The following is a 15,798-nucleotide window of genomic DNA, read 5'->3' as shown; positions in this document are numbered from 1 at the left end:
GGAGAAAGATGAGGCTTTCTGCTCCCGTAAAGATTTACAGCCATGGAAACCCTGTACAAGGTCACTATGAGTCGGAACTGACTCCACAGTACTTAACAACAACAACAACAGCAACAACAACTAGTAATTATCTAATAGTTAATTGCTGGGCCTTTCCTCCCAGGTGCTCCTCAGTGGGTCTGAACTGTCCCAATATTTTGGTTAGTAATGGAGTACTGATATAGCAGACTCCTGATGTAGCGCTGTAGAATAACCAATGGACCTCAAGGTCTATTTGAACCACAAGATCGATGGTTCAAACTCACCAGCCGCTCCTTGGAAACCCTATACAGGGTCACTATAAGTCAGAACTGACTCGACAGCACTTAACAGCACAATTGGGCATTTAAACATTTGTGTTACCCAGGTAGTAAGACCAAGGTGTAAGAGAGCACTCAGATATAAACATATCAGAAAAGGAACAGGTTTTACTGTGTTTTTGTTTACTTTCCTTGTAGAAGGGAATCATAGTTTATTAAAATCTGTTTAGAAGCAAATTCCAGCAAACATTTTATTAGATTTCTTAGAGTTATAGAGTACAGAATAAAAAGGAGTTTTTCACTATTTGTCTACTAAAATTAAAAAAAAAAATTGGAATAAAGCATAAAAACTCATAATCGCAGCTCTCTCTGCTTTGCACGTAATGACGACATCAGACAACACTCAAGCTCGTATTCCTTACAGCTGATGGAGCCAAGTGTCTTTTTGAATTACTGAAGATTTATTGAGGTCTTGACCAGGCACATTCTTTAACCTAGAAAAAGCCTTAGCCAATTTCTCAGACGGTAGATAAAGTGACAAGAGGAACTGCAAATAGTAGCTAGTCTGACTAACTTCACACAATGACAGTGTTTCAAGTTTCTTTAACTTTCTGATGTACTCATTTGTGTACATCTTGTATATGTATGTGTATTGTTTGTATATTTAAAATTGATCATGATGGCTACCTGTAAGACTCTTAGAAAAAAGATAAAAAAATTTACATTCTTACAAAAGAAGTAAAGAAAATGAGAATTGGGGTAACTCTCCTTCTCTACTGAGTGGTGGTAGAAACTATCAACAGAAGAAGGCTGAATCTGTGGGACCTCCTTCAAAGTGAAATGTAAATGGAAGACAGAGGGAGTGCCATCGATTCTGACCCATAGTGACCCTGTATAGGGTTTCCAAGGAGCAGCTGGTGAGTTTGAACCACCGACCTTGGAGTTCAAACAGCTTTGCAGTCTGGTGCATTAAACCACAGTGCCACACCAAGGCTCTTGTAAAGAGGCCTGAAAACTGAGCTCTAAGAAACCTAAGCAGGTCCCCAAACCCAGGCCACATAAACATTTTCTAAGATTCAGTCCTTGGAGCTCTCATTGCTCTGCCTACCCTCCATTTTTTAAATAAAGCTCTTCTGATAATTTATTAATTTAATATTGATTATTTGTATATACACATACATATACCTATATATTAATAAACTAGCATTGCCTTTGTTGATAAATATATATTCCTTTCTCCTAAATTCCAATCTGATATCTTCAGATGCCTGCTAGGCAGAATATCTCTTTCCATATGTTTTTTGGATCCCACCCTGAGAGCATCAACTTCATTAAGAATTTTCCTTATGAAGCAGAGGTCATTCTGTACATGAGGTTCTTAAAAGACACACAGATAAATGCATCTATAACCTGGAATCCTGGGGTGGCACTGTAGGATAAGCACTGTGCCACAAGTCAGTTTGAGCTGCAAAGTTGGCTGTTCAAATCCACCATCTGCTCCTCAAAAGCCCTATACCGGGTCGCCATAAGTCTGAACCAACTTGATGGCATTTAACAAACAACAACAAAATGACCTGGATGGTGAGTGTCATAAACTGAATTGTGTCCCCCCAAAATGTGTATCAACTTTGTTGGGTCATGATTCTTAGTGGGTTGGCAGTTATATAATGTTGTACTATGGCAGTTAGTGATAATTTCCCCATTGTATGACCTGATGTGGTAAACCAGTAAAAGGATTAAGGGTGGGCTGCAATACCCTAATCCCATAGCAACCCTGATCCCATGAAAGGGTGTTTCCCAATGGCATAGCCTTGCAACAATTTTTATCTTATAAGAGATAAAAGCAGAGAGAAGTGAGCAGAGAAAGAGGGATCTACTATAGTCATGAATGAAGAGTCTGGTGTGAAGTGCATCCTTTAGACCTGAGGTTCCTAAACTGTGAAACTATAAGATCTGAGAAAAGATTGGTGCCACGATACATGGAGATCTCTAAGGAATGTTGGGTTTGCAGACGTTAAGAAGAGAAAAGGACCTTTCTCCAAGCGGTGCTCTGAATTTTGACTTTTAGCCTCCTACACTGTGAGAGAATACACTTCTATTTGTTAAAGTCATCCACTTGTGGCATATTTATTTTAGCATTTCTAGATAATTAAACAGAGAATACCAGAAAGATATCTACCTGTGCTTTATTGACTATGCAAAGGCCTTCATATATGTGGATCATGACAAGCTATGGACAAAGTAACAAAATACAGTAAACAAAAATACAGTAAAACCTTTTCCCTTTCTAATATGAAGATGTCTTCTATGGACAAGATCCATTAATAAGTATGAGTATTCTGGAATGCTGAATTGTGCTCATGAGGTACCTGTACGTAGACTAAGAGGCAGTTGTTCAAACAGAACATGGGAACATTGAATGGTTTACAAATAAGAAAGGTGTGAGACAGGGTTGTATTCTTTCACCATACTTATTCAATCTGTATGCTGAGCAAATAATCTGAGAAGCTGGGTTATATGAAGAAAAATGTGGCATCAGGATTGGAGGAAGACTCATTAACAACCTGCGATATGCAGATGATACAACCTTGTTTGCTGAAAGTGAAGAGGACTTAAAACATTTACTGATGAAGATCAAAGAGCACAGCTTTCAGTATGGATTGCATCTCAATGTAAAGAAAATAAAAATCCTCACCACTGGACCAATAAACAATTTTCTTATCAATGGAGAAAAGATTGATGTTGTCGAGGACTTCATTCTTCTTGGATCAACTATCAACACTCATGGAAGCAGCAGTCAAGAAATCAAATGACGGTATTGCATTAGGCAAATCTGCTGTACAAGACCTTTTCAAAGTGTTGAAGAACAAAGATATCAGCTTGAGGACTAAGGTGTGCCTGAACCAAACCATGGTATTTTCAATAACCTCATATGCATGCAAAAGCTGGACAATGAATAAGAAAGACTATAGAAGAATTGATGCCTTTTAGTTGTAGTGTTGGATGAAATTATTGAAAGTGCCATGGGCTGCCAAAAGAACCAATACATCCGTTTGGAAGAAGTGCAGCCAGAGTGCTCCTTGGAGGCCAAGATGGCCAAACTTTGTCTCTCATACTTTGCACATATTGTCAGTTGGGACCAGTTGTTGGAGAAGGATATCATGTTTGGTAAGGTGGAGGCACAGAGAGAAAGAGGAAGACCTCCAACGAGATGGATTGGCCAAGTGGCAGCATCGATGGACTCAAGCATGGCAAAAGTAGTGAGGTTGGCCCAGGATCTGGCAGTGTTTCGTTCTGCTGTGCATAAGGTCGTTATGGTTCGGTACTGACTCGATGGTACCTAACAACAAAAACAAAATTCCTATATGTGGCACTGTGGGTTAATGCGCTGACTGTAAAACCATTTGAACTGTAACGTTAGCAGTTCAAGTCACTAGCTACTCCTTGGAAACCCTATACAGAGTCGCTATGGGTTGGAATTGACTCGATGGCACTTAGCAACAACAACAAGTCCTAGATAACTAAGGGAATTCTGGTGAGGCTCTGTGGGTTAACACTCTGGACTGCAAAGTCACTTTGAACTTCAAGGTCGGTGGTTCAAACTCACCAGCCAATTCTTGGAAACTCTATAGGGTTGCTATGGGTCAGAACTGACTGAATGGCACTTAACAACAAGAAGATAACTAAGACTGTGAGGTGCATTAATCTGCATCAAGAATGGTGTTATCTGATAGACAAAAGGAGCTATTTACTAAACCCAGAACAGGAAAGGAATGGAAAGGAATCTTGAGATTCCCTAAAAGAGTAAAGAGAGGCTTGTTGTTGTTTTTACCTCAATAGCATGTTTAGGTGTGTGGTCAGTTGTGCTCCCTCAAACTGTACTTGGCTATTTTGATGTTGTTTTTATGGTTCAGTTTTGCCTAAAAAATAACTGAGAAATATGAACTACTTTTAGAAGAGCATAACTTCAATCATGTTGAAAGCTCCCCCTTTCCCTTGTTTTTGCACTCATAATATTCAATTCTGAAGAAGATGGTACTTATTATTTCATTTTCCCATCAAGCAGAGCTTGGAATTCTAACATACTGAAACCTAGAATATCAACCTCCAACACTGATTTTATTTTCAGCCAATACTTGTGACTGAATGATTCCTGCCTACAATAGATGCTAGATTTCAATTTGCATAGGATTTCCTTCAGAATTGATTGGAAGTCTAATTCTGTCTAGTCCATCGATCCCATTCATCTAGAACTGTAACTCTACTGTAAACTGAAGTTGTTATTGAAGTCTTGCTATTTATCCTTGCTGGACCTGAATTTCCTTGCTCACTTCTAATACATTTCTCTACTTATGTAAATAATACCATAGTTTATTCAATCAAGCTGGAAAGTTAGAGTAATCTTAATTCCTCCAAATTCCTCATTATTTATGTCATCTGGCTTCTCAGAGAATCACGAGTCAAGATGGAATTAAAAGTCGAAGGATTTTATTTGCAGGAACATCTGTAAATGAAAATATGGTGGTATAGGGGAAGCCAGTAGCTCATAATGTAATTCTGAGTAATAGAGAAAAGGGGAAATATCTGGTAGAAGTGCCTTACACTGTAGTGCCATCTCAATAAGGTTCAGCAAAGACATCAAGGAGTCCTTAAGACAAACACATCTGTCAGAGGACTTCTGCATCTCCCAGGAGTGGGCCAGCCTCAATAGACTTGCCTCGATATCATTGCTCAGCACAGTTATTGACTGGGAACAGCCATGGGTGGCATATCTTCAGCACAAATACATGGATGGATTTCAGGGAGACCTTAGTCAATTACTTTCATGTATTTGGAAGAGTTTGAGGTACCTAATTATGGTCACTAGACATCATTCTTTCTGTCATTGGTCAAGCAAATCATAAGAAATATTTCTTTTTGTATAAATTTGAACAGAACAGAGCCAAGTATGTAATCTTATTCCACTAGATATTTTTTAAAAATATATTCTCTGATACATTTTTAGAGAAACCATTCCTATTGTTAATGATTAGCAAATTAGAGTGGCATTAGGCCATTTCTTCTTGTCCATGAATACATCAAATGAGAATTTGTCTGATTATTTGCTTATATTCAGATGTTTCTAAAAATTACCTGATCTGTAAATGCCCAAGATCTGTTAACAAAGATATAAAATAAGACCCTCATTATTTGTATTTAGTGAACCCATGCTTGTTCTTTTTGATGATGTGTTTCCAACTGTCCCTAAATCAAATTTTAGTGATAAAACATTTTATGTAATTAATTTGAAACTCTACAGTATATTATAGAATTCTTTGTATTTTTAATTTAAACAGGAGTCATTACAACATTATTTTCTTTTCTAGCATTTTGGATATCTTTCCCACTGTCCATAATTCCTAAAGAAATAGCTCAGTGGTAGAGAATTTTATTTGAATGTTTCTTTTACAACCAGGAATATAATTCATTTGGGACAAAGATTTAAAGTAGTTTAAGAAAGAATTTCTTTCTTACAAGCTTTTTATATTTCTTGGGTTTCAATTTCCTCTTTCCACCATTATTTTCATTCCCCTTGTCATAGAAGATGGAAGTAAAATAAAAGTTGGGTGGTATTGCTTTTCTTTGTCATGTGTTATAAAAACAATGTAAGTCTGAAGCAATATATTTATTTTCTAAGAATAAAATTTTAAGACCCCATTTTGTTTGTTTCTCACATTTCAAGGAAGCCTCACTGCATTCTGGTTATCAGCCTTTTAAAAAGTCATTCTAATAATTTTTAGCCACTCTTAAATATTTGTTTTAGGGTATATTCCTGTTTTAGTTATCTAGTGCTGCTATAGTAAGAAATTCCATGAGTGGATAGCTTAAACAATCAGAAATTTATTGTCTCACAGTTTAGGGGAAAAGAAGTGAAAATTCTAGGTGCCAACTCTAGGGGAAGACTTTGTCTTTCTGTTGACTCTCTGTTGGCATAAAATTTCCCCTGGGCCTAAGAAGTTCTCAATGTAGAGATCATGGGCCCAAAGTATACGCTCTAATCCTGTCTCTTCTTTCTTGTTGTTGTTGTCAGGTGCCATCGAGTCAGAACCGACTCATAGCAACCCCATGCACGGCAGAATGAAACAATGTCCGATCCTGGGCCAACCTTACTACCGCTGCCACACTTGAGTCCATCAATGATGCCACCTGGCCAATCCATCTCATTAGGGGTCTTCCTCTTTTTCTCTGACCCTCCACCTTACCCAGCATGACGTCTTTCTCCAGTGACTGTTTCCTCAGGACAATATGTCCAAAGTATGAGAGACGAAGCTTAGCCATCCTGGCCTCTAAGGAGCACTCTGGCTGCACTTCTTCCAAAACAGATCTATTGGTTCTTTTGGCAGTCCATGGCACTTTCAGTATTCTCCTCCAACACCACAACTCAAAGGCAACAATTCTTCTACGATCATCCTTATTCACTGTCCAGCTTTCACATCCATATGAGGCTATTGAAAACACCATGACTTGGGTGTTTTCTTTCATGGTGGTACTGAAATTCCTCCCTCTCTTCTTACCTACCCCAGAGAAATTCTCCTTACATTGGATCAGAGCTGTGATCTGAGAAAAAGTGTTCCATAGTGTCATAATCCCCTTAAAACTCATTGATCATGTCAGATGCCATCATTATACAACTGCCAAATCACTAAGAATCATGATCCAACCAAGTTGTCAGGAATTTTAGGGGAATAAAATTAAATGCATGGCAACTCCCTTTTTGTCTGTTCTGCATGTTTTTTAATCAGCTACATTTTATTTTCATGTTCCGATAATGATTGTGCTATAAATAGTGCCATAAGTATGAATTGTGATAATCTCATGTTTGTGTTTCTGGGTTCTGATGGGAAAATGAGGGATAGGGAGAAAGTGTTTTTTGGCATTAGAATCAGTCATTGTAATCTCAATATTTTATTACTTAACTAACATTTCTCTTTATCTTGATTTTTTTTAATTTAAAAAATTGCATTCTGCATATAAATAAATTCAGATTTATTTTGACAAATGATAAAAAGAAAATTTTGTTGTTATTCATATTTTCAGGTTTTTTAACGATTAAGACTTCAATTATATAAATATGTATTACTTAATATGTTTTTGCAGGTAGCATCTAATTATATATATAATAGTCTCAATTATTTTTTTAAATATATTTTATATATATTTTATAATATATAAAATAGTCTCAACTATTTTTAAATAGTCTCAATATTTTTTTAAAGCAGCTCTCCTTTAATTTATTATATTATCTTAATAGTTTAAAAGACTGCAAACACAAACTTTTACAGCACTGTAACATGGTGATATATAGGCAGGTGAAGCAGAGGACACGGCTTTGGACAGGGACTTTTAGGGTTTGTGCAGCAGCTGGGACGTCTGCAGCTCTCAGCTAGAATAGAGAGGGACTGGCCATGTTCCACTCCCTCCACACTTGTTTTCTCTTGCTTTGTGCTTCTAGCTCTACCCTATCAACCACTGTTGTTGCTCCCAGAGCCCATTACTCCGGCCTCACCAGCAGCTTCAGCAGTAGCAACAGTAGCAGGCACGAAGACAACCAGAAGCAGGATTCTAAAAGATTTTAATATGTTCGACAATGTTCAAATGACATTCTATTTCACAGAACATGCTGTGGACGTTTAGTGACATAACATATATCTGAAGTTCTCAAGTAAAACTTAATTTGGTTCATTATCCAATGTTCAGTCTTAGGAGATTCCAAATAGTTCGGAAACAGTATTTATATGATGCTCAATGGAATCAACAAAGCATTTTGAATTATATCATTCTGTAAATATCTCTCAGTCTTTTTTGGGGGAGATGTTATACCATAAGATCTGAGAACAGAGACAAAATATTCTTTTAATTTCTTATTGATTTCACTTAAAGACTACTGACAAGTCACTGACCAACTTGAAAATTTATGGATAGTAGTTGAGTCCTGGTGTGGCACTGTGGGTTAATGCGTCAGACTGCAAAGTCGTTTGAACTGCCAGGTCGATGGTTCAAACTCACTAGCTGCTCCTTGGAAGCCCTATACAAGGTCGCTATGGGTCGGAATGAACTTGATAGCACTTCACAACAACAACAATGATTATTTCTGGGCTAAATGGATAAATAACATCATCTCAGAGTCTATCACTTGTTGTTAGGTGCTGTCAAATCAGTTCCAACTCATAGCAACTCTATACACAATAGAAAAAACACTGCCTGGTCCTGCACCATCTGTACGTATGTTGTTACACTTGAGCTCATTATGGATGCCATTGTGCCAATCCATCTTGTTGGGGGTCTGCCCCTTTTTTGCTGACCCTCCACTTTACCAAACGTGATGTCCTTGTCCAAGGACTGAACCTTCCTGATAACATGTCTGAAATATGAAGGTCAAAGTCTTGCCACTCTGGTTTCTCAGGAGTATTCTGGCTGTACTTTTCCAACCCAAATCTGTTTGTTCTTCTGACAGTTCATGGTACTTTTAATATTTTTCTCCAACACCATAACTCAAATGCAATCTATCTGCTCATAAGATCAGTTGAAAAATGTGGAAAATGATTAACCCTATGTTAAAAAACAATCTAAACCTAGTTTGCTTTTTTCTGCTTCTTCTTTCTTTATCCTACCATGAACTATCTTTGTAAACAGTGGTAAATTGCTTAGGACATAGAAAATGTCAACACGTTCCTTTTGGGGATCATAGACAAAGGATAATCATATATTCATGTTATCACTTAAATCACTGTGCATGATGTGACCCCCAACTCTGAAATATTGTTTTTGTTAAGTGCCCTTGAGTCAGTTCTGACTCATATTTACCCTGTAAAAGGTTTCTGACGAGTGGCTGGTGAATTTAAACTGCCAACCTTGAGGTTCAAGCCAACCTGATGGTACAGTGCTTATCCTACAAAGACACAGCAGGACTCATTTATTATTAATTTTATTTTTAGCAAAATCACAGTCATTCAGGTATATCCCATTATCAAATAGCACTTATGGCATGCCATTCTTTGGTCCAGAAGTTGCATATAATTTGTGGAATTAAGTCAAAGTTGCTCTTTCATGTAGAGCAGTGGATTATGTGTTGGGTTCCTAACCACAAGGTCAGCAGAGAGAATCTACTAGCCATTAAACAGAATAAAGATGAGCCTTTCTGTTCTCATAAAGATTCATACATAGTCTCAGAAACTCTGCACAGGGTTGCTATGAATCGGAACTGACTTGATGACATACAATCATCACCACCACCAAACATACTAGGTAAAGTCCTAATATGACACTGTGGGATAAGCACTGGACTGCTAACCTTAAGGTTGACAGTTCCAACTGCCTCGTTGCTGTTCTGGAACCCTATACTGGTCACTATGAACCAAAACTGATTCAATGCAATTAACAACAACAACAACAAACACACAGTGTATCTGCTATTTCTAGGATCATAAAAATGACTTCTTATCTACAGTTTAACAAAATGTTATATGCAACAACATATTATGGATAGACAAAAAAAAACCTCAGCACATTAAACCTTCTTAAATTGAAAAAAACTCATTAATGTACTCTTTAAACTAGTGAAATATGAGAGTTACAACCCAACACTAAAGAAAGTGCCCTGTTATAAGTTTTATCCTTGTGAAGTTCATTAAATCTCCTTAATGCATCTGTTATAAGCCCTTCACATCAGGCAGAAATTAGTATAAAGAGTTTTAAATAATGTTCATCCTCTCAAAATGTTTTAAAATATACTTATGTACAGTTACTAAGTACAATCAAGTACTTTTATTATAATGAGTAATTTGAAAAATACCCATTATAAATCATATAAAAAATTTCCTTGCTGAAAATGGAACTTCCAATAAGCTTGAAAATGTGCTTTTGTTTTCATATTCTCAGTGTTATATTTTGATTTAAGTTTTTAATCAGAACTATTTCAGTAGATCAAACTTCACCCTAGCCCTGCCCAAGGTTATGCAATTTAACAGAGGACAGCAAGTTGTACAGGGTAAAATGAAAACATGTTTGTATATTAATGATGTAGTATTCGTTCTGATTCAAATTTTGAATGATGAATTCAGCATCAAATAGAGGCAATAACTAGGTTGTAGTTAGGAGAAGTGAACTGAAGCTTCTTTATGGCTTGAACAACCTTGGGAAATCATCTAAGACTGTTCCCCTTATTAGTATACAGGAACGCAGGAAAACCTCATGAAAGCTCATAGTTCAATGCCAGCTATTCATTATTTGTTTATTTATAACTTTTATAGGAAACAGCAGAGGGCTATACTATAGAAAGTATACTAAAAATCTTAATTTTATTATTTAAAAACAGTACCTTTTCTTTTTAACTACTTATTTACATTAAGAGGTCTAAGTTGCTCATTCAATGATGGTATGAGTTTAGTTTACAAGGGCCACTGTATTTCTTTGACAGAATGATCCTATTTTATTGTTTTACTTGGTGAGAAAATAATAGTATGGCCAATTTTTATAACACAGCAGGCTTAACACATAAAGAAAAATCTACAGGTTTATATGGTTGTTGTGCAGAGGTGAGTCCATTCTGATTCATTGAGAGCCTGTAAAACAGAGTTAGTTGACTCATAGGGTTTCCTAGGCTGTAACCTCCACAAGAGAAGACAGCCAGGTCTTTCTCCCTTAGACAGGCTGATGGGTTTGAACCACTACCTTTCTGTTAAAAGGCAAGTACTTAACCACTATGCCACCTGAACCTCTAAAATGGTAGATAGTTATTGCTTATTGAGGAAAAAATATATATATATATTAAGTAGAATTTTTCTTCTCCCTAACAACTCTATGGCAGTTCAGCAGTTCTATAACTGTAAATATTTACCTTTAGAGTTGCTTGGGGAATTGGTTGAAATCATATGGAAAAATCTAGTTTGTACATGACCTCTAGGTTTCATTTTCCTAGCTGCTGGAAGGACAATGCATTTGAGAAGCAATGCATTTAAGCTCCAGGATTAAAGTATAGGTGTGAGCCAAGACATTGTTGGTTGCTGCTTGATGAGGTGACTTATTTGTGGAGCGGGACTGATGACAACTGTGTTGCAAACCTAGGTGATCTCTGCCTGTAGCACCCTGCTATAATGGTAGATGAATGAGCAAGAAGATTAATGGGAAACCAGGCTTAACAGAGTGTTGAAGTGTTAAAGAGGGAACTCGAAGACGATGTCCATCTGGATTGACCTTCAGGTTGAGACTAGGTAGTGTGAAGTGCACTAGATTCTTGTTTGCCTTGGAGTGTTCCTCAGTCACACGTAAAAGTGATTTTTTTTTTTCTTTCTGATTTGAATCAACTCTGCAACATGAAATGTTAACAAAAACAGCTAGCCTAGGGTGTAATAATGTATCCAACACAGAAAGTCTTGAAAATATTTAATGCTTCAGATAATTTCCCCTAGCTTTTGAATATCGTGCACTAAAAGTGTCTTTCTGTTGAAGTATTTCTAAAATATTAGTTTCCACTTTTACTTTTTTGCTCCCAGGATAACTGTTTTTCTGAACCCAACCAGCTCCTTTATTTTACTTTTTCCTCTTTATTTTTTTCTGGTTCTGAAATAACCCATCCTGAAGATATAAACAACTTGCTTTGATGGCTAGCCAAGACTTTGTCCTGCAACACACCTCCTCCTACTCTCTTACTTCTTACCCCAGGGGGAAGTAAACATGAATCCTGACCCTCCAATATAGTCTCAGAACTAAGAAGAGACACACTACAGCCAAACACTAGATGGAAATAAAAACAATGCCTCAATTTGGTAATATTAAATGTGCTGGGAAGACACTCTCCAAGAGAAAGGATAAATAACCTACATAATGAAGAATTAGTTAACAGTGTTATGTAAATATTGTAGCAGCATCAATGAGGAGGTAAGCAGAAGTATTTTAAGACACTATATTATACAATACACTGTGCACTGTTTCCTGGTGATAAGGTTTTTAAAGCATCTTTATAAGTGCTTCTTCTCTGTTGTGACAGGATTATTTTTGCACCTTTGGAAAGCAACTGAAAAGGAAGCCTGGGAAAAATCCTGCTTAAGAAAGCAGTTGTACTCAGATAGCTTAAACTATAATAAAGAACTGATCCGAGATATAAGAATAGATTAAAATATACGATCAAAACATAAATATAAATGATACCCTCATTGTTTTTTTTTAATTGCAGTGTTATATATTCTTACTAGTGTATTGAAACATTAAAATGGTGAAGGATATAGATTATTATTTTTAGATTATGATTCCCTTGAATATTAAGGGACCACTGAAGCAGGTATTTCACATATAACATCCAAACACAACAACAAATATAATGGACAAAGTTGGATGAGGGGACAGTGCTATAATTGATTCTAATAAGAAAGAATATTAGTTTAAAGAAATATTTTCTGCTACTGTCATCAATAAATTGTGCACCTTAATATCGTCAATAGCAGAAGAAAAAGCTGACAGTCAAATTTCTCCTCATCTTCACCCATGACAGGCTACAATTTAGAATGACAGATATTTAAATCTTTTGGAGTTCTGTTGTTGTTGTTAAGTACCATCAAGTCACTTTCAACTTATAGTGATCCTGTGTAAGTTTTCTGAGGAATGGCTGGTGCTCTGAACAGCTGATCTTGCAGTTGGCAGTCCAGTGCTTATCCTACAGTGTCCTTAAATATTTGTTTAAAGATAGTCAAATATTAACTCACAATTTCAGCACACAAGTCACTGAAATTACAAATTCTAAATTTCATTTTATACGTTAATTTAAGAAATGTTAATGTTTCAATTTAGTGAAATGGCAAAAGATAGATACTAGGGGAAAAAAAAGAAAATATATTAGATGATCAATAAACTGATTAGATAAAAGTAATCAGCCTCTCTATACAATCAGTTCTTGGTTGTCTACCTATTTTTATAACATTTGTATATATACAAGGGAGCTTCAAAATGGTCTTGGGAAAATTCCATTATGTTTTCATTCCATTTTTCCACGAACTTTTTGAAGACTAAAGTGAGCTTGATCTAAGCCATGGTATTTGCAATCGCCTTATATGCATATGAAAGTTGGACAGTGAATAAGGAAGACTCTAGAAGAATTATGCATTTGAGGTATGGTGTTGGAGAGTAATATTAAAAGCCCTATGGACTTCTAGAAGGAAACAAATACATCTATTTTGGAAGAAGTGCAACCAGAATGCTCCTTGAAGGCCATTATGGCAAGACTCCTTTCCTCATACTTCAGACATATTGTCAGGAGGGACCAGTCCCTGGAGAAAGATAGCATACCAGGTAAAGTAGAAGGTCAGCAATGAGATGGATTGCCACAGTAGCAGCAGCAATGGGCTCAGGTATAGCAAAGATTGTGAGGATGGTTGGTTATGTGCCGTGGAGTCGGCTCTGACCCATAGCAAACCTGTACAGGGTTTCCGAGGCTATAAATTTTTACAGGAGCAGAAAGCCTCATCTTTCTCCCGTGGAACAGCTGGTAGTTTCAAACTGTAGACCTTAAGGGTCACAGCCCGATTTGTAACCACGATGCTACCAGAGCTCTTTGTGAGGATGTATAGGGCTGGGTATGGTTTCGTTCTGTTGAGCATAAGGTCGTTATAAGTCAGAACCTACTTGACAGTAACTAACAATAGTAACAACAGCACCAACATATTACTTTCTATTGTTATTGTTGTTAAGTGCTGTGGAGTCAGTTATGACTCAAAATGACCTTGTATAGACATCCTGAGGCTTTAAATCTCCCTGGGAGCAGAAAAGCCTCACCTTTCTCCTGTGGCTTGACTGGTGAGCTTGAACTACGGACCTTGTGGTACAGTGCTTATCATATGTAGCCACCGTGTTCCATTACTTTCTATAGAGCTTCTTCAATTAAAAGATACTTTCCTCCCTATATTCTTTTTCCCATTGTCATTAGTTATATACTCCAGAAAGATAGATACATTTCAATATTAGTTATTTTTTTATAGTTAAGAGGCCCCAAAACTGGGGTATGTGGGGGAATAGATGTCAGAAGCGTAAACATGCTGAATGGAAGTAGATAAATGCAGATACAGGGAAAACATTTTTTGTTGGAATCAGATTAAGAAAGAAAGCAAGTCAAGGCAGAGAAATGCAGGTAACCAAAGTTGAACACAGAACATAAGAGTGTAAAATGCATTTAGCAATGCAATCCGATGCCACCAAATGAATTAAATGTCTGGGGGATCTAACAGCAAGGTCAAGGTCAAGTTCAAGGGATTATAGAAAGAAAAAAAAATTCATACTGGAAAAATCTTGCTTCAGATTTATTTAAAATTCCAGACCCAAGAACTGTTGAATTCAATTCAGCTTTTGAATCACCAAGATGTGTCAAGTCAGTGTCTCTGTGTCTCCTTGTTTATGGCAGGTGGTATTGCTTCTCTCCTATCTATTGTGACTAAAAACACTGTTAAGACTGTACACAATGAGATGATTTTAGCTTTGTAAAATCTCTTCTCTCTCATTCCATTCTCAAACTATTTACAAAACCAAATTACATCGTTGTTGTTGTTATGTCCAGTTGGTTCTAAATCACAGAATGAAACACAGCCTGCTCATGTGCCACTATAATTATTGCTATATTTGAGTCTAAAATCAGACTGTAAGCAAATTAAGTGTTAATGATTTGACAGAAAAGTCAGAAGTCAGGGAGAGGGATTGGTAGGGATTTGTGAGTTGAATTGACACAAGTCTAGAATCTGAGGGGTACCTGAGCCATTTGAATAGACATTTTACTTAGATAGGATAGGGAGATAAACTGGAAGTAAGATCTACAAGGCTTTATTCCTCGTTCATGAACTAGAATTTGGGAGACCTTTATAAAGAGCACTGTCCTTCAAGTCTATTGGAAATAATTTAATTTAATATCAATTCTACTTTACAACTTCCCTTGTAATTTTTTGTGGGCCTTAATTTTAAGAAAAGCAAATGGAAGAAATGAGAGGTCTAAGAACTGAACAGAAAATTTCAAAGATCAGCTCGAGAAGATAAAGCCAAATATTACAACAAAATGTGCAGAGATCTGAAATCATAAAACCAAAGAGGAGGAGCATGCTCAGCATTTCTCAAGCTGGGGCCACTGAAGAAAAAATTCTAGACTCGAATTTTGTTATTGAAAGATTCTCTGTGCAAATAATTGAATGATGCGGAAAACTTCAAAAGAAGAAGGAAGGAATACACAGAGTCACTGTACCAAAAGGAAATGGTTAATGTTCAAACATTTCAAGAGGTACCATATGATCAAGAGCCAATGATACTTAGGGAGGAAGCCCAAGGTGCATTGAAGAAATTGGCAAAGAACAAGGCACCAGAAATTGATGGAATAAAGATGGAAATCTTTCAAGAATGTGAGGTGGCACAGGAGGCACTCACTCATCTCTGCCAAGAAATTTGGAAGACAACTATCTGGCCGACTGATTGGAAGAGATCCATATTTGTGCCC

The sequence above is a fragment of the Chrysochloris asiatica genome, unplaced genomic scaffold (genome assembly GCF_000296735.1).
Source record: "Chrysochloris asiatica unplaced genomic scaffold, ChrAsi1.0 scaffold00017, whole genome shotgun sequence".
Lineage (NCBI taxonomy): Eukaryota > Metazoa > Chordata > Mammalia > Afrosoricida > Chrysochloridae > Chrysochloris > Chrysochloris asiatica.
Note: the sequence above shows the minus strand (reverse complement) of the source record.